The sequence below is a fragment of the Dendropsophus ebraccatus genome, chromosome 10, assembly GCF_027789765.1.
Source record: "Dendropsophus ebraccatus isolate aDenEbr1 chromosome 10, aDenEbr1.pat, whole genome shotgun sequence".
Lineage (NCBI taxonomy): Eukaryota > Metazoa > Chordata > Amphibia > Anura > Hylidae > Dendropsophus > Dendropsophus ebraccatus.
This window is the reverse complement of record NC_091463.1, coordinates 91,220,145-91,236,759: the sequence shown is the minus strand read 5'-3', so window position 1 is coordinate 91,236,759 and position 16,615 is coordinate 91,220,145. Positions and strand designations below refer to the sequence as shown.

The window sequence follows — 16,615 nt, the reverse complement described above, 5'->3', positions numbered from 1 at the left end:
TTATTTTCTTCCCCAGTGAACACATTACTGTAGACATGAGGCTCCTGTCTTCTCTAGCTGCTGGTTGTAAAGACGGCCATACACAAAGGCTTGGTTACATGTCAGTATACTATATCTGCAATCTATTGGTAGGGCACATCTGTGTTTTTTTTTGCAGAAATTGTACAGCGCCATCACTGCTTAGTTAATAAAACTGAACTAGTAGTGTTGTGATCCGCATTTTTTTTGCAGACTCGCAGACGGTTCTGCCCGCCACTATAGCACAGCGCGGCAGCTTCCCCACAGCCGAGTATTGTCAGCATTTGGTCGGAATCCAGTATAATCCGTACATTGTCAGTAACTGGTTTTGGATCATAAAATTATAGATGATTTAGTGTGTCAGAATAACTTGTCATAAATTCATGTAAATCTCTGCTTGTTCTGGGCTAAGTAGTCAAGTGGGCGGTCTCTAGATGTGCTCACTTTTACAGACAACTGACAATCACATAGTAGGACCTCCCACATGACCACTTTACATGAATAATTGAGAATTTATAGAGAAACTAACAAGGATTCTGTTACCATAAGACCCAAAGCAGAATATTATTTATCTCACAAGGTCAAAAGTGATGGCTCTCAGTATGTGGAGATACAAAGCAAACAATACAAAAAGAAGATACTTACAAGATTGTATAAAATAGCAAAGACACCAAACAGATGAGATGACACTAATAATACGAGTAATAGGAAAAACTGTTATGTAAATAACATTCAGATCAGAGAGCGTATCATCATACTGCATGGAACAGATCAGAGAGCGTATCATCATACTGCATGGAACAGATCAGAGAGCGTATCATCATACTGCATGGCCCAGATCAGAGAGCGTATCATCATACTGCATGGAACAGATCAGAGAGCGTATCATCATACTGCATGGAACAGATCAGAGAGCGTATCATCATACTGCATGGAACAGATCAGAGAGCGTATCATCATACTGCATGGAACAGATCAGAGAGCGTATCATCATACTGCATGGCCCAGATCAGAGAGCGTATCATCATACTGCATGGAACAGATCAGAGAGCGTATCATCATACTGCATGGAACAGATCAGAGAGCGTATCATCATACTGCATGGCCCAGATCAGAGAAAGAGAGTATCATCATACTGCATTGCCCAGATCAGAGAGAGAGAGTATCATCATACTGCATGGCCCAGATCAGAGAGAGAGAGTATCATCATACTGCATGGAACAGATCAGAGAACGTATCATTATACTGCATGGAACAGATCAGAGAGAGAGAGTATCATCATACTGCATGGCCCAGATCAGAGAGAGAGAGTATCATCATACTGCATGGCCCAGATCAGAGAGAGAGAGTATCATCATACTGCATGGCCCAGATCAGAGAGCATATCATCATACTGCATGGCCCAGATCAGAGAGAGAGAGAGAGAGAGAGAGAGAGAGAGAGAGAGAGAGAGAGAGTATCATCATACTGCATGGCCCAGATCAGAGAGAGAGAGTATCATCATACTGCATGGCCTAGATCAGAGAGCGTATCATCATACTGCATGGCCTAGATCAGAGAGAGAGCGTATCATCATACTCTCTCTCATCTGGGCCATGCAGTATGATGATACGCTCTCTGATCTGGCCTATGCAGTATCATCAAACTTAATGGCCCAGGTCAGAGAGTGTATCATCATACTGCACGGAACAGATCAGAGAACGTATCATCATACTGCATGGAACAGATCAGAGAGAGAGTATCATCATACTGCATGGAACAGATCAGAGAGCGTATCATCATACTGCATGGCCCAGATCAGAGAGCGTATCATCATACTGCATGGAACAGATCAGAGAGCGTATCATCATACTGCATGGAACAGATCAGAGAGCGTATCATCATACTGCATGGCCCAGATCAGAGAAAGAGAGTATCATCATACTGCATTGCCCAGATCAGAGAGAGAGAGTATCATCATACTGCATGGAACAGATCAGAGAGAGAGAGTATCATCATACTGCATGGCCCAGATCAGAGAGCATATCATCATACTGCATGGCCCAGATCAGAGAGAGAGAGAGAGAGAGTGAGTATCATCATACTGCATGGCCCAGATCAGAGAGAGAGAGAGAGAGAGAGAGAGAGAGAGAGAGAGAGAGTGAGTATCATCATACTGCATGGCCCAGATCAGAGAGAGATAGAGAGTGAGAGAGAGAGAGAGAGATAATCATCATACTCCATGGCCCAGATGAGAGAGATAGAGAGAGATAATCATCATACTCCATGGCCCAGATAAGAGAGAGAGTATCATCATACTGCATGGAACAGATCAGAGAGAGAGTATCATCATACTGCATGGAACAGATCAGAGAGAGAGTATCATCATACTGCATGGAACAGATCAGAGAGCGTATCATCATACTGCATGGCCCAGATCAGAGAGAGAGAGAGTATCATCATACTGCATGGAACAGATCAGAGAGCGTATCATCATACTGCATGGCCCAGATCAGAGAGAGAGAGAGTATCATCATACTGCATGGAACAGATCAGAGAGCGTATCATCATACTGCATGGAACAGATCAGAGAGAGAGAGAGTATCATCATACTGCATGGCCCAGATCAGAGAGAGAGAGTATCATCATACTCCATGGCCCAGATAAGAGAGAGTATCATCATACTGCATGGCCCAGATCAGAGAGAGAGAAAGAGTATCATCATACTGCATGGCCCAGATCAGAGAGCGTATCATCATACTGCATGGCCCAGATCAGAGAGAGAGAGAGAGAATCATCATACTGCATGGCCCAGATCAGAGAGAGAGAGTATCATCATACTGCATGGCCCAGATCAGAGAGAGAGTATCATCATACTGCATGGCCCAGATCAGAGAGAGAGAGAGTAAGTATCATCATACTGCATGGCCCAGATCAGAGAGAGAGAGAATCACCATGCTGCATGGCCCAGATCAGAGAGAGAGAGAGAGTAAGTATCATCATACTCCATGGCCCAGATCAGAGAGAGAGAGAGAGAGTATCATCATACTGCACGGCCCAGATCAGAGAGAGAGAGTAAGTATCATCATACTGCATGGCCCAGATCAGAGAGAGAGAGTATCATCATACTGCATGGCCCAGATCAGAGAGAGAGAGAGTATCATCATACTGCATGGCCCAGATCAGAGAGAGAGAGAGAGAGAGAGAGAGAGAGTGAGTATCATCATACTGCATGGCCCAGATCAGAGAGAGAGAGAGAGAGTGAGTATCATCATACTGCATGGCCCAGATCAGAGAGAGAGAGAGTATCATCATACTGCATGGAACAGATCAGAGAGAGAGAGTATCATCATACTGCATGGAACAGATCAGAGAGAGAGAGTATCATCATACTGCATGGAACAGATCAGAGAGAAAGTATCATCATACTGCATGGCCCAGATCAGAGAGAGAGATAATCATCATACTCCATGGCCCAGATAAGAGAGAGAGATAATCATCATACTCCATGGCCCAGATAAGAGAGAGAGATAATCATCATACTCCATGGCCCAGATAAGAGAGAGAGTATCATCATACTGCATGGAACAGATCAGAGAGAGAGTATCATCATACTGCATGGCCCAGATCAGAGAGAGAGAGAGTATCATCATACTGCATGGAACAGATCAGAGAGCGTATCATCATACTCCATGGCCCAGATAAGAGAGAGAGTATCATCATACTGCATGGAACAGATCAGAGAGAGAGAGTATCATCATACTGCATGGCCCAGATCAGAGAGAGAGAGTATCATCATACTGCATGGCCCAGATAAGAGAGAGAGAGTATCATCATACTGCATGGCCCAGATAAGAGAGAGTATCATCATACTGCATGGCCCAGATCAGAGAGAGAGAGAGTATCATCATACTCCATGGCCCAGATCAGAGAGCGTATCATCATACTGCATGGCCCAGATCAGAGAGAGAGAGAGTATCATCATACTGCATGGCCCAGATCAGAGAGAGAATCATCATACTGCATGGCCCAGATCAGAGAGAGAGAGAGAGAGAGAATCATCATACTGCATGGCCCAGATCAGAGAGAGAGAGAGTATCATCATACTGCATGGCCCAGATCAGAGAGAGAGTATCATCATACTGCATGGCCCAGATCAGAGAGAGAGAGAGAGAGAGAGTAAGTATCATCATACTGCATGGCCCAGATCAGAGAGAGAGAGAGACTATCATCATACTGCATGGCCCAGATCAGAGAGAGAGAGAGAGATAGTGAGTGAGAGAGAGAGATAATCATCATACTCCATGGCCCAGATAAGACAGAGTATCATCATACTGCATGGAACAGATCAGAGAGCGTATCATCATACTGCATGGCCCAGATCAGAGAGAGAGTATCATCATACTGCATGGCCCAGATGAGAGAGAGAGAGAGAGAGAGAGAGAGAGTGAGAGAGAGAGATAATCATCATACTGCATGGCCCAGATAAGAGAGAGAGTATCATCATACTGCATGGAACAGATCAGAGAGAGAGAGTATCATCATACTGCATGGCCCCGATCAGAGAGAGAGTATCATCATACTGCATGGAACAGATGAGAGAGAGAGAGAGTAAGTAAGTATCATCATACTGCATGGCCCAGATCAGAGAGAATCATCATACTGCATGGAACAGATCAGAGAGAGAGAGAGAGTATCATCATACTCCGTGGCCCTGATCAGAGAGAATCATCATACTGCATGGCCCAGATCAGAGAGAGAGAGAGTATCATCATACTGCATGGCCCAGATCAGAGAGAGAGAGTATCATCATACTGCATGGAACAGATCAGAGAGCGTATCATCATACTGCATGGCCCCGATCAGAGAGAGAGTATCATCATACTGCATGGCCCAGATCAGAGAGAGAGAGTATCATCATACTGCATGGAACAGATCAGAGAGCGTATCATCATACTGCATGGCCCCGATCAGAGAGAGAGTATCATCATACTGCATGGCCTAGATCAGAGAGAGTATCATCATACTCCATGGCCCAGATAAGAGAGAGAGTATCATCATACTGCATGGCCTAGATCAGAGAGAGTATCATCATACTCCATGGCCCAGATAAGAGAGAGTATCATCATACTGCATGGCCCAGATCAGAGAGAGAGTATCATCATACTGCATGGCCCAGATCAGAGAGAGAGTATCATCATACTGCATGGAACAGATCAGAGAGCGTATCATCATACTGCATGGCCCCGATCAGAGAGAGAGAGTATCATCATACTGCATGGCCCAGATCAGAGAGAGAGTGTATCATCACACTCCATGGCCCAGATAAGAGAGAGTATCATCATACTGCATGGCCCAGATCAGAGAGAGAGTATCATCATACTGCATGGAACATATCAGAGAGAGAAAGTATCATCATACTCCATGGCCCAGATAAGAGAGTATCATCAAACTGCATGGCCCAGATCAGAGAGAGAGTATCATCATACTGCATGGCCCAGATCAGAGAGAGAGAGAGTGAGAGAGAGAGATAATCATCATACTGCATGGCCCAGATCAGAGAGAGAATCATCATACTGCATGGCCCAGATCAGAGAGCGTATCATCATACTGCATGGCCCAGATCAGAGAGAGAGAGAGAGAATCATCATACTGCATGGCCCAGATCAGAGAGAGAGAGTATCATCATACTGCATGGCCCAGATCAGAGAGAGAGTATCATCATACTGCATGGCCCAGATCAGAGAGAGAGAGAGACTATCATCATACTGCATGGCCCAGATCAGAGAGAGAGAGAGAGAGAGTAAGTATCATCATACTCCATGGCCCAGATCAGAGAGAGAGAGAGAGAGTGAGTATCATCATACTGCATGGCCCAGATCAGAGAGAGAGAGAGAGAGTGAGTATCATCATACTCCATGGCCCAGATAAGAGAGAGAGTATCATCATACTGCATGGAACAGATCAGAGAGAGAGAGTATCATCATACTGCATGGAACAGATCAGAGAGAGAGAGTATCATCATACTGCATGGAACAGATCAGAGAGAAAGTATCATCATACTGCATGGCCCAGATCAGAGAGAGAGATAATCATCATACTCCATGGCCCAGATAAGAGAGAGAGATAATCATCATACTCCATGGCCCAGATAAGAGAGAGAGATAATCATCATACTCCATGGCCCAGATAAGAGAGAGAGATAATCATCATACTCCATGGCCCAGATAAGAGAGAGAGTATCATCATACTGCATGGAACAGATCAGAGAGAGAGTATCATCATACTGCATGGAACAGATCAGAGAGAGAGAGTATCATCATACTGCATGGCCCAGATCAGAGAGAGAGAGTATCATCATACTGCATGGCCCAGATAAGAGAGAGAGAGTATCATCATACTCCATGGCCCAGATAAGAGAGAGTATCATCATACTGCATGGCCCAGATCAGAGAGAGAGAGAGAGTATCATCATACTCCATGGCCCAGATCAGAGAGCGTATCATCATACTGCATGGCCCAGATCAGAGAGAGAGAGAGAGTATCATCATACTGCATGGCCCAGATCAGAGAGAGAATCATCATACTGCATGGCCCAGATCAGAGAGAGAGAGAGTATCATCATACTGCATGGCCCAGATCAGAGAGAGAGTATCATCATACTGCATGGCCCAGATCAGAGAGAGAGAGAGAGTAAGTATCATCATACTGCATGGCCCAGATCAGAGAGAGAGAGAGAGACTATCATCATACTGCATGGCCCAGATCAGAGAGAGAGAGAGAGAGATAGTGAGTGAGAGAGAGAGATAATCATCATACTCCATGGCCCAGATAAGACAGAGTATCATCATACTGCATGGAACAGATCAGAGAGCGTATCATCATACTGCATGGCCCAGATCAGAGAGAGAGTATCATCATACTGCATGGCCCAGATCAGAGAGAGAGAGAGAGTGAGAGAGATAATCATCATACTGCATGGCCCAGATAAGAGAGAGAGTATCATCATACTGCATGGAACAGATCAGAGAGAGAGAGTATCATCATACTGCATGGCCCAGATCAGAGAGAGAGTATCATCATACTGCATGGAACAGATGAGAGAGAGAGAGAGTAAGTATCATCATACTGCATGGCCCAGATCAGAGAGAATCATCATACTGCATGGAACAGATCAGAGAGAGAGAGAGAGTATCATCATACTCCGTGGCCCTGATCAGAGAGAATCATCATACTGCATGGCCCAGATCAGAGAGAGAGAGTATCATCATACTGCATGGAACAGATCAGAGAGCGTATCATCATACTGCATGGCCCCGATCAGAGAGAGAGTATCATCATACTGCATGGCCTAGATCAGAGAGAGAGCGTATCATCATACTGCATGGCCCCGATCAGAGAGAGAGTATCATCATACTGCATGGCCCCGATCAGAGAGAGTATCATCATACTGCATGGCCTAGATCAGAGAGAGTATCATCATACTCCATGGCCCAGATAAGAGAGAGAGTATCATCATACTGCATGGCCTAGATCAGAGAGTATCATCATACTCCATGGCCCAGATAAGAGAGAGTATCATCATACTGCATGGCCCAGATCAGAGAGAGAGAGTATCATCATACTGCTTGGACAGATCAGAGAGCGTATCATCATACTCCATGGCCCAGATCAGAGAGAGAGAGTATCATCATACTGCATGGCCCAGATCAGAGAGAGAGTATCATCATACTGCATGGAACAGATCAGAGAGCGTATCATCATACTGCATGGCCCCGATCAGAGAGAGAGAGTATCATCATACTGCATGGCCCAGATCAGAGAGAGAGTGTATCATCACACTCCATGGCCCAGATAAGAGAGAGTATCATCATACTGCATGGCCCAGATCAGAGAGAGAGTATCATCATACTGCATGGAACATATCAGAGAGAGAAAGTATCATCATACTCCATGGCCCAGATAAGAGAGTATCATCAAACTGCATGGCCCAGATCAGAGAGAGAGAGAGAGAGAGAGAGAGAGAGAGAGAGAGGGAGAGAGAGAGAGTATCATCATACTGCATGGAACAGATCAGAGAGAGTATCATCATACTGCATGGCCCAGATCAGAGAGAGTATGATCACACTCCATGGCCCAGATGAGAGAGTATTATCATATTCAAAAAACATGTCCTAGTGAGGATTATACCTGCAGCGCAAGGACACCATAATTGAAACCTATATATTTTGCACACAGATCTGCTATACTAGCTAGCGTCATCATTTTGACCATTCCTCCTTTTTCCTGCTTTCTGCTTCTACAGATCCACATAAAAATATGGATGATACCACAGATGCCGTACGGATACATTTATGCAGATTACGGATTGAAAATTGCAGAAAAAAAAAGAAAAAAAAAGAAGGTAAAGTGCAGAAATACAGTGCCGTGTGAATGAGGCCATAGTCGCACCTTCCATAATTTATGGACACATTGATTTCTATTGGGCTAGTCACACTGTCCGTAGTATTATGGATCCGCAATCCTGTGCCACAAAAAAACCTCCTTGTACAGGCCGTAATTGCACAGATTCTCCCTTAGACGTCTGATTGTTGCTAACGTCAGCAAATAATACAGATCCCCCTTATTTAAATATTATCTGCCAATTTCTTGCGGATCCGCAAAAAAAATACGGATTAGGGATGCATTCCTGACACACAGTTCTGAAGAACTACTGAACACGTGAGTAAGGCCTAAATAGTTGGAATAACCCATTAAAGGGGGATTCTACTCAACCATAACATTTGATATGTTGCTGCCCATGGTGAGACTTAACAATTCCTTCCATACTTGTTATTATCCATTCAGTCTCCTTCCCCCAGTTCTGAGCTGCTGCTTTCTGCTGAAGACACAAAAATCTGTGTGTGAGCTTTTTTCTCTGTCTCCCCCTCCCTTCTGAGACAACTGATGTAAACAAGTCCCTGGCAGGCTTTATCTGCAACATTGTAGCTTTTTTGTATTCTGAGGTCATATAGCTAATGAACTCACTGTGGTTATCCCTCCCAGCATTACAAAGAAGCTACAATGTTGCAGATAAAGCCAGTCAGAGACTTGTTTACATCAGCCGTCTAAGAAGGGAGGGGGAAACAGAGAGAAAAGCTCACACAGAGATTTTTGTGTCTTCAGCAGAAAGCAGCAGCTGAGAACTGGAGGAAGGAGGCTAAATATATAACAAGTATGGAAGGAAATGTTAGTCTCACTATGGGCAGCAACGTATCACATGTTATGTCTGAGTGGAAAACCCTTTAAGGCCAACAGAGAGGAAACAGCAAGGAAGAAGATAGAAGCGCAGCACATCCATTCCCTGGACATAGGGTCAATGACTGGGGAGAGGGTGCAGCGTCCAGCACACGGAGGCTACACTCACTGAGCTGACTGTCAATCATTCTGAAGAAGGCGGGGCCAGCCCGAAATATAGAGCAATATTACCGAAGCTGCTGGAGCTCACAGTGTCACTATAGGTATGTACACGATGTACGTCATATTTTCAGGAGGTGTATCGGGTACTGTGTGTTCTTACACAACCCGGCACCATCTCCATACATCTGTAAGGCAAGGGTAACCCCCAGCTGTCAATGTATTCAAATATTTCCAGGAGGAGTAACTGACTGACCGGCCGGCATCCTATAGACACATCTTATTGGTAAGGGAATTAGGTAACTCCTAGCCGACAATGAGGCGTGTCTACAGGACACCAACCAATCACAATCAAGAACACTCAGCGTCCTCTGTTACTCCTCCCCAAAAAAGTCTTCATAAACCGACAACTGGATGTTACTGTCCAATGAGAGCTGACAGGAAACACAGTATCCTCTGTTACTCCTCCTGGAAATGCATGGACTTATTGTCAATCAGGTGCAACAAGGGGGAAGAAGGGTAAAACCCAGTTGTGAAATTTCAAGATGAATAACAGAGGGACGGAACAACACAAAGCTTAAAGGACAACTCCGGCGGGACCCCCCCCCCCCCCAAAAAAAACCCCACAGACACCATACTCACCATCCCTCCGGTGATGATCGCCACTCCATTCGCCCGCCGTCCGCCTCACTGTCACCGCCGTCCAGCGATGTCTCTGACTTCCGGGTCCTGGGGATGGAAAAGGCTGCCAGTGCTCTTGCGCACCGGCAGCCTTTTCATTGGCTGGAGCGCATCACATGGCTTCCAGCAACCTCAGCCAATCAGGGCTGAGCAAGCTGGAAGCCATGTGATGCGCTCCAGCCAATGAAAAGGCTGCTGGTGCGCATGTGCACCAGCAGCCTTTTCCGTCCCATTCACTCTCTATGAAGACGCCGAGGAGGAAGAAGACCCGGACCGCCCCCCGGCTCTGACGTCGTCGTCACCAGATGCCGCCCAGGAGAAGAGGACCGTGACAATCGTAATAGGTAATGTATATGTTCTTTAACTTCCGGGCGGGGGGGTCGGGGGTCCAAAAGTGGGGGAAGGGGGCCAGACCGGGTATTTAACCACATTACAAAGTTATATAACTTTGTAATGTGTGTTAAATAAGCTTAAAAATTTTTTCGGCGGAGTTGTCCTTTAAAGTGACTGTACCACCAGGCCCAGTCTGAAGCACTGGAGGCGGCCGACCCCCCCTTAGTGGGAGGAAACCCCCTCCGCCCTATGATAGGGTTCCATTGATTCTAATGGAGTCATGTCATGGAGGGGCTGGGGTTTCTTCCCACTAAGGGGGGGGGTCGGCCGCCTCCAGTGCTTCAGCCTGGGCCTGGTGGTACAGTCACTTTAAAGTGTACCTGTCCTTTAATTATTTTTCCAGAAATCATTACAGGCGATTTTAATAAGCTTTGTAATTGGGTTTATTAGCCCAATGTTATCATGAAAAAGCAGTTTGAAGCCGCCCCCCCCCCCCCCCCCCCCGTCTTCATGGTTTTCTATTGGGGGGGGGGGGGGAGGGGTGGAGGGAGATGAGGCACCAAAACAGGACAACAAAGAGTTAGTTTACAACTACATCACCGGGCTATCTCCTCTGAAGTCAGCGCTGACCTCTCTGATCAGCGGCTTTCACACATTTCCCGCTGTGTAATCCTTTGTTCTCTGCTGGCGACTAATCTCCCTCCCCTCCCCTCTCCATAGGTTACACAGGGCTCGCCTAATGTAAAAGAGTCGAGACTTCCTGATAATGAGCAGTGAGTGAGAGAGAGAGGGGGGGGGGGGGGGGGGAGTCTTTGTGAAGGCAGATAATGGCATATTTGCCTAATAAACCCAATTACAAAGTTTCTTAAAATCGCCTGGACTATTGATTTCTGCAAAAAAAAAACAACAACAACGTTCCGGAGGTCAGGTGGAGAGAGGAGGGCATCTGTAGTGAATCCGGTCCATTCCCCTCCTATTCATATGGTCTGGAGAGTCCAGTATGAGCCGGTCCTCGGAGACCTCAGAGCCGCGCTCCAGACTTCTCCAGGGAATCACAACTCAAGGAAGAGGAAGGACTGAACAAACTGATGGCAGATAGGTAGCATAGAGACCTGGTACAGCAGAAGCCGCCTAATCCAGACAGGGGGCGCTATCGGCCAATGCTGGTGACTGACAGGTGGAATCGCCATCCAAGTAGTGACAGTGACAAACCAATATCTACAACACCAAAGACGCCGTGCAGCGGCCACCAACAATCACCCCTACAGAGCATGAGAGACAGACACTGGCTGCTACCAGAGAACAACAACCTGACCATCATAACCAGATGTTACCGCCCCCTTATCCATGGGGTGTGTCTATAGGATCCAATCAGAGTTCACTGTGTTAGACTGTACAGGGTAACATTGTATCCTCTGCTGCTCCTCCTGGAAATGTAGGAGTACAATATCAACCAGACATTCCCGCTCCTCCTCTGTTACTCCTCCTGGAAATGGATCAATCTGTCACACTGGGGGTTGTAGTTCTGTGAGTGGCACAGTGTCAGAGCACGCTGGGGGTTGTAGTTCAGTGAGTGGCACAGTGTCAGAGCACGCTGGGGGTTGTAGTTCTGTGAGTGGCACAGTGTCAGAGCAAGCTGGGGGTTGTAGTTCTGTGAGTGGCACAGTGTCAGAGCAAGCTGGGGGTTGTAGTTCTGTGAGTGGCACAGTGTCAGAGCACGCTGGGGGTTGTAGTTCTGTGAGTGGCACAGTGTCAGAGCACGCTGGGGGTTGTAGTTCTGTGAGTGGCACAGTGTCAGAGCACGCTGGGGGTTGTAGTTCTGTGAGTGGCAGGAAATGTAATGCGTGCATCTGTAAATTTTGGGCACAATCAGTAGATGCCGGTCAGTGACAGGTGAGGAAATGGTTTAGACAGCACAGCGTGTACAATGCCAGGTATACAATGTATGTTACAGTGTATACAATGTATATGTTACAGTGTATACAATGTATGTTACAATGTATATACAGGATGGTGCCCAGTGTATACGTATTATGCCCGGTATATACTGTATTATACCTGATGTATACAGTATTGTGCGCAGTATACATGGTATTGTGTCCGGTGTATACAGTATTGTGCTTAGTATTAGTATATACAGTATGGTGCCCGGTATATACAGTATTGTGCCTGATGTATACAAGATGGTGCCCGGTATATACGTTATTGTGCCCGGTGTATACGATATTGTTCTTAGTATCAATATATACAGTATTGTGCTTGGTATCAGTGTATACAGGATGGTGCCCAGTATATACAGCATTGTGCCCGGTGTATACGATATTGTTCTTAGTATCAATATATACAGTATTGTGCTTGGTATCAGTGTATACAGGATGGTGCCCAGTATATACAGCATTGTGCCCGGTGTATACGATATTGTTCTTAGTATCAATATATACAGTATTGTGCTTGGTATCAGTGTATACAGGATGGTGCCCAGTATATACAGCATTGTGCCCGGTGTATACAGGATGGTGCCCAGTATATACAGCATTGTGCCCGGTGTATACAGGATGGTGCCCAGTATATACGGTATTGTGCTTGGTATCAGTATATATACGCCATTGTGCCCGGTGTATACAGGATGGTGCCCAGTATATACGGTATTGTGCCCGGTGTATACAGGATGGTGCCCGTATATACGGTATTGTGCCCGGTGTATAGAGGATGGTGCCCGGTATATACAGTAATATGCCCGATGTATACAGGATGGTGCCCAGTATATACGGTAATATGCCCAGTGTATACAGCATGGTGCCCGGTATATACGGTATTGTGCCCGGTGTATAGAGGATGGTGCCCGGTATATACGGTATTGTGCCCAGTGTATGCGATATTGTGCCCGGTGTATACAGGATGGTGCCCGGTATATACGGTAATATGCCCGGTGTATACAGGATGGTGCCCAGTATATACGGTATTGTGCCCGGTGTATACGGTATTGTGCCCGGTGTATACAGGATGGTGCCCGGTATATACGGTAATATGCCCGGTGTATACAGGATGGTGCCCAGTATATACGGTATTGTGCCCGGTGTATACAGGATGGTGCCCGGTATATACGGTAATATGCCCGGTGTATACAGGATGGTGCCCGGTATATACGGTATTGTGCCCAGTGTATGCGATATTGTGCCCGGTGTCAGTATATATGGTATTATGCCCGGTGTATAGAGGATGGTGCCCAGTATATACGGTATTATGCCCGGTGTATACAGGATGGTGCCCAGTATATACAGTATTATGCCTGGTGTATACAGGATGGTGCCCAGTATATACGGTAATATGCCCAGTGTATACAGGATGGTGCCCAGTATATACAGTATTATGCCTGGTGTATACAGGATGGTGCCCAGTATATACGGTAATATGCCCAGTGTATACAGGATGGTGCCCGGTATATACGGTAATATGCCCAGTGTATACAGGATGGTGCCCGGTATATACGGTATTGTGCCCAGTGTATGCGATATTGTGCCCAGTGTCAGTATATACGGTAATATGCCCAGTGTATACGATATTGTGCCCGGTGTCAGTATATACGGTAATATGCCCGGTGTATACAGGATGGTGCCCAGTATATACGGTAATATGCCCGGTGTATACAGGATGGTGCCCAGTATATACGGTAATATGCCCAGTGTATACAGGATGGTGCCCGGTATATACGGTAATATGCCCAGTGTATACAGGATGGTGCCCGGTATATACGGTATTGTGCCCAGTGTATGCGATATTGTGCCCAGTGTCAGTATATACGGTAATATGCCCAGTGTATACGATATTGTGCCCGGTGTCAGTATATACGGTAATATGCCCGATGTATACAGGATGGTGCCCAGTATATACAGTAATATGCCCGGTATATACGGTATTGTGCCCGGTATACAGGATGGTGCCCAGTATATACGGTATTGTGCCCGGTATACAGGATGGTGCCCAGTATATACGGTAATATGCCCGATGTATACAGGATGGTGCCCAGTATATACAGTAATATGCCCGGTATATACGGTATTGTGCCCGGTATACAGGATGGTGCCCAGTATATACGGTATTGTGCCCGGTATACAGGATGGTGCCCAGTATATACGGTAATATGCCCGATGTATACAGGATGGTGCCCAGTATATACAGTAATATGCCCGGTATATACGGTATTGTGCCTGGTATACAGGATGGTGCCCAGTATATACGGTAATATGCCCGGTGTATACAGGATGGTGCCCGGTGTCAGTATATACGGTAATATGCCCGGTGTATACGATATTGTGCCCGGTGTCAGTATATACGGTAATATGCCCAATGTATACAGGATGGTGCCCAGTATATACAGTAATATGCCCGGTATATACGGTATTGTGCCCGGTATACAGGATGGTGCCCAGTATATACGGTAATATGCCCGATGTATACAGGATGGTGCCCAGTATATACAGTAATATGCCCGATGTATACAGGATGGTGCCCAGTATATACAGTAATATGCCCGGTATATACGGTATTGTGCCCGGTATACAGGATGGTGCCCAGTATATACGGTATTGTGCCCGGTATACAGGATGGTGCCCAGTATATACGGTAATATGCCCGATGTATACAGGATGGTGCCCAGTATATACAGTAATATGCCCGGTATATACGGTATTGTGCCCGGTATACAGGATGGTGCCCAGTATATACGGTAATATGCCCGGTGTATACAGGATGGTGCCCGGTGTCAGTATATACGGTAATATGCCCGGTGTATACGATATTGTGCCCGGTGTCAGTATATTCGGTAATATGCCCGGTGTATACAGGATGGTGCCCAGTATATACGGTAATATGCCCAGTGTATACAGGATGGTGCCCAGTATATACGGTAATATGCCCAGTGTATACAGGATGGTGCCCAGTATATACGGTAATATGCCCAGTGTATACAGGATGGTGCCCAGTATATACAGTAATATGCCCAGTGTATACGATATTGTGCCCGGTGTCAGTATATACGGTAATATGCCCGGTGTATACAGGATGGTGCCCAGTATATACGGTAATATGCCCGGTGTATACAGGATGGTGCCCGGTATATACGGTATTGTGCCCAGTGTATACAGGATGGTGCCCAGTATATACGGTAATATGCCCGGTGTATACAGGATGGTGCCCAGTATATACGGTAATATGCCCGGTGTATACAGGATGGTGCCCGGTAACCGGTGATTATCGCCATGTACAGGGGATGGTGGGACAAGAAGCGGCGGATGAGGAGACGAGCGGCGGCCATAACCCTGTCTCACTATTATTATGTATGAGGGGCCCCAGGGGGAGGGACCACAGGGGCCAGCAGGGATGGAGGGAGGGTGGGGGAGGGGCAGACGGGCCCCGGGGCGCACACAGCCAGGGGCCCGGGGCTCAGGGGGTGGGGGCCCCGCACAGCCCGGGATCAGGATGCTCTGACGGGCTCTGAGGACGGAGCGGACTGAACGGAAAACAAAATGGCGACACTACGTCTCGTACGACTACAACAAGCAGCACTGACTCGGATGGACAGCGACCATGCTACTCCCCCGGACCCCATACCCACCTGGGCTCGACGCGCCGGGTGAGGGGGTTCCGATGAGCGGCTTTTCGGGATGGGGAAAGGCTGCCGGGAGGAGGATGGCGGCGGATTGTCTATTCCCCCCCTGTTTTGCCTTGTAGCTCGATGGGGGAGGGGGACTAATGACAAGATGGAGGAAGGAGGCCCGCAGACCGTTGCTCTGAACGTCACAGCATTCCAGGCCTTCTGATTGGGAGGGCGGGGCCAGGCCCTTCCCCAACGCTGGTTGGACGGCGTCAACTAATGGGCGGGGCGTTTATTAACTGTAAGCCAATAGAACAGCAGTAAGGCGTTTCTTACCCAATCAGCGTTATTGTTGTCATGAAACGTGTATTACCCACAACGAGGTTTGGAACGCAGATTTGATGCTTGGCTTCGTGATGCTGAGTCGGCCATCTTTGTGTTTCCCACACATAGCTGTAGCATGGGCCCTGGTGCTGGCAGAGCATCTTTAGATGGATATGGATGTGATATTGATGCTCAGGAACCATATTGTGTCTCTTTAATGATAACATATATGCTATGGAGCACAGTTAGTACTAGGCTTCTGCAGACCCTCTTAAAGGGGTTATCCAGCGC

General features: G+C 46.8%; 1 protein-coding gene across 2 annotated transcripts in view; it reads right to left on the bottom strand.

The window, feature by feature from the left end:
* Positions 1-16,210, bottom strand: part of PRRC2A (proline rich coiled-coil 2A) — a 38,119-nt gene extending 21,909 nt beyond the window's left edge. The window contains exon 1 of one of the 2 annotated variants that reach the window (XM_069943901.1): positions 16,022-16,210. The gene's annotated coding sequence lies outside the window, so the exon portion shown is untranslated. The remainder of the gene's footprint in view (positions 1-16,021) is intronic. The other variant, XM_069943900.1, reaches the window with a different exon arrangement.
* Positions 16,211-16,615: the final 405 nt, after the last annotated feature.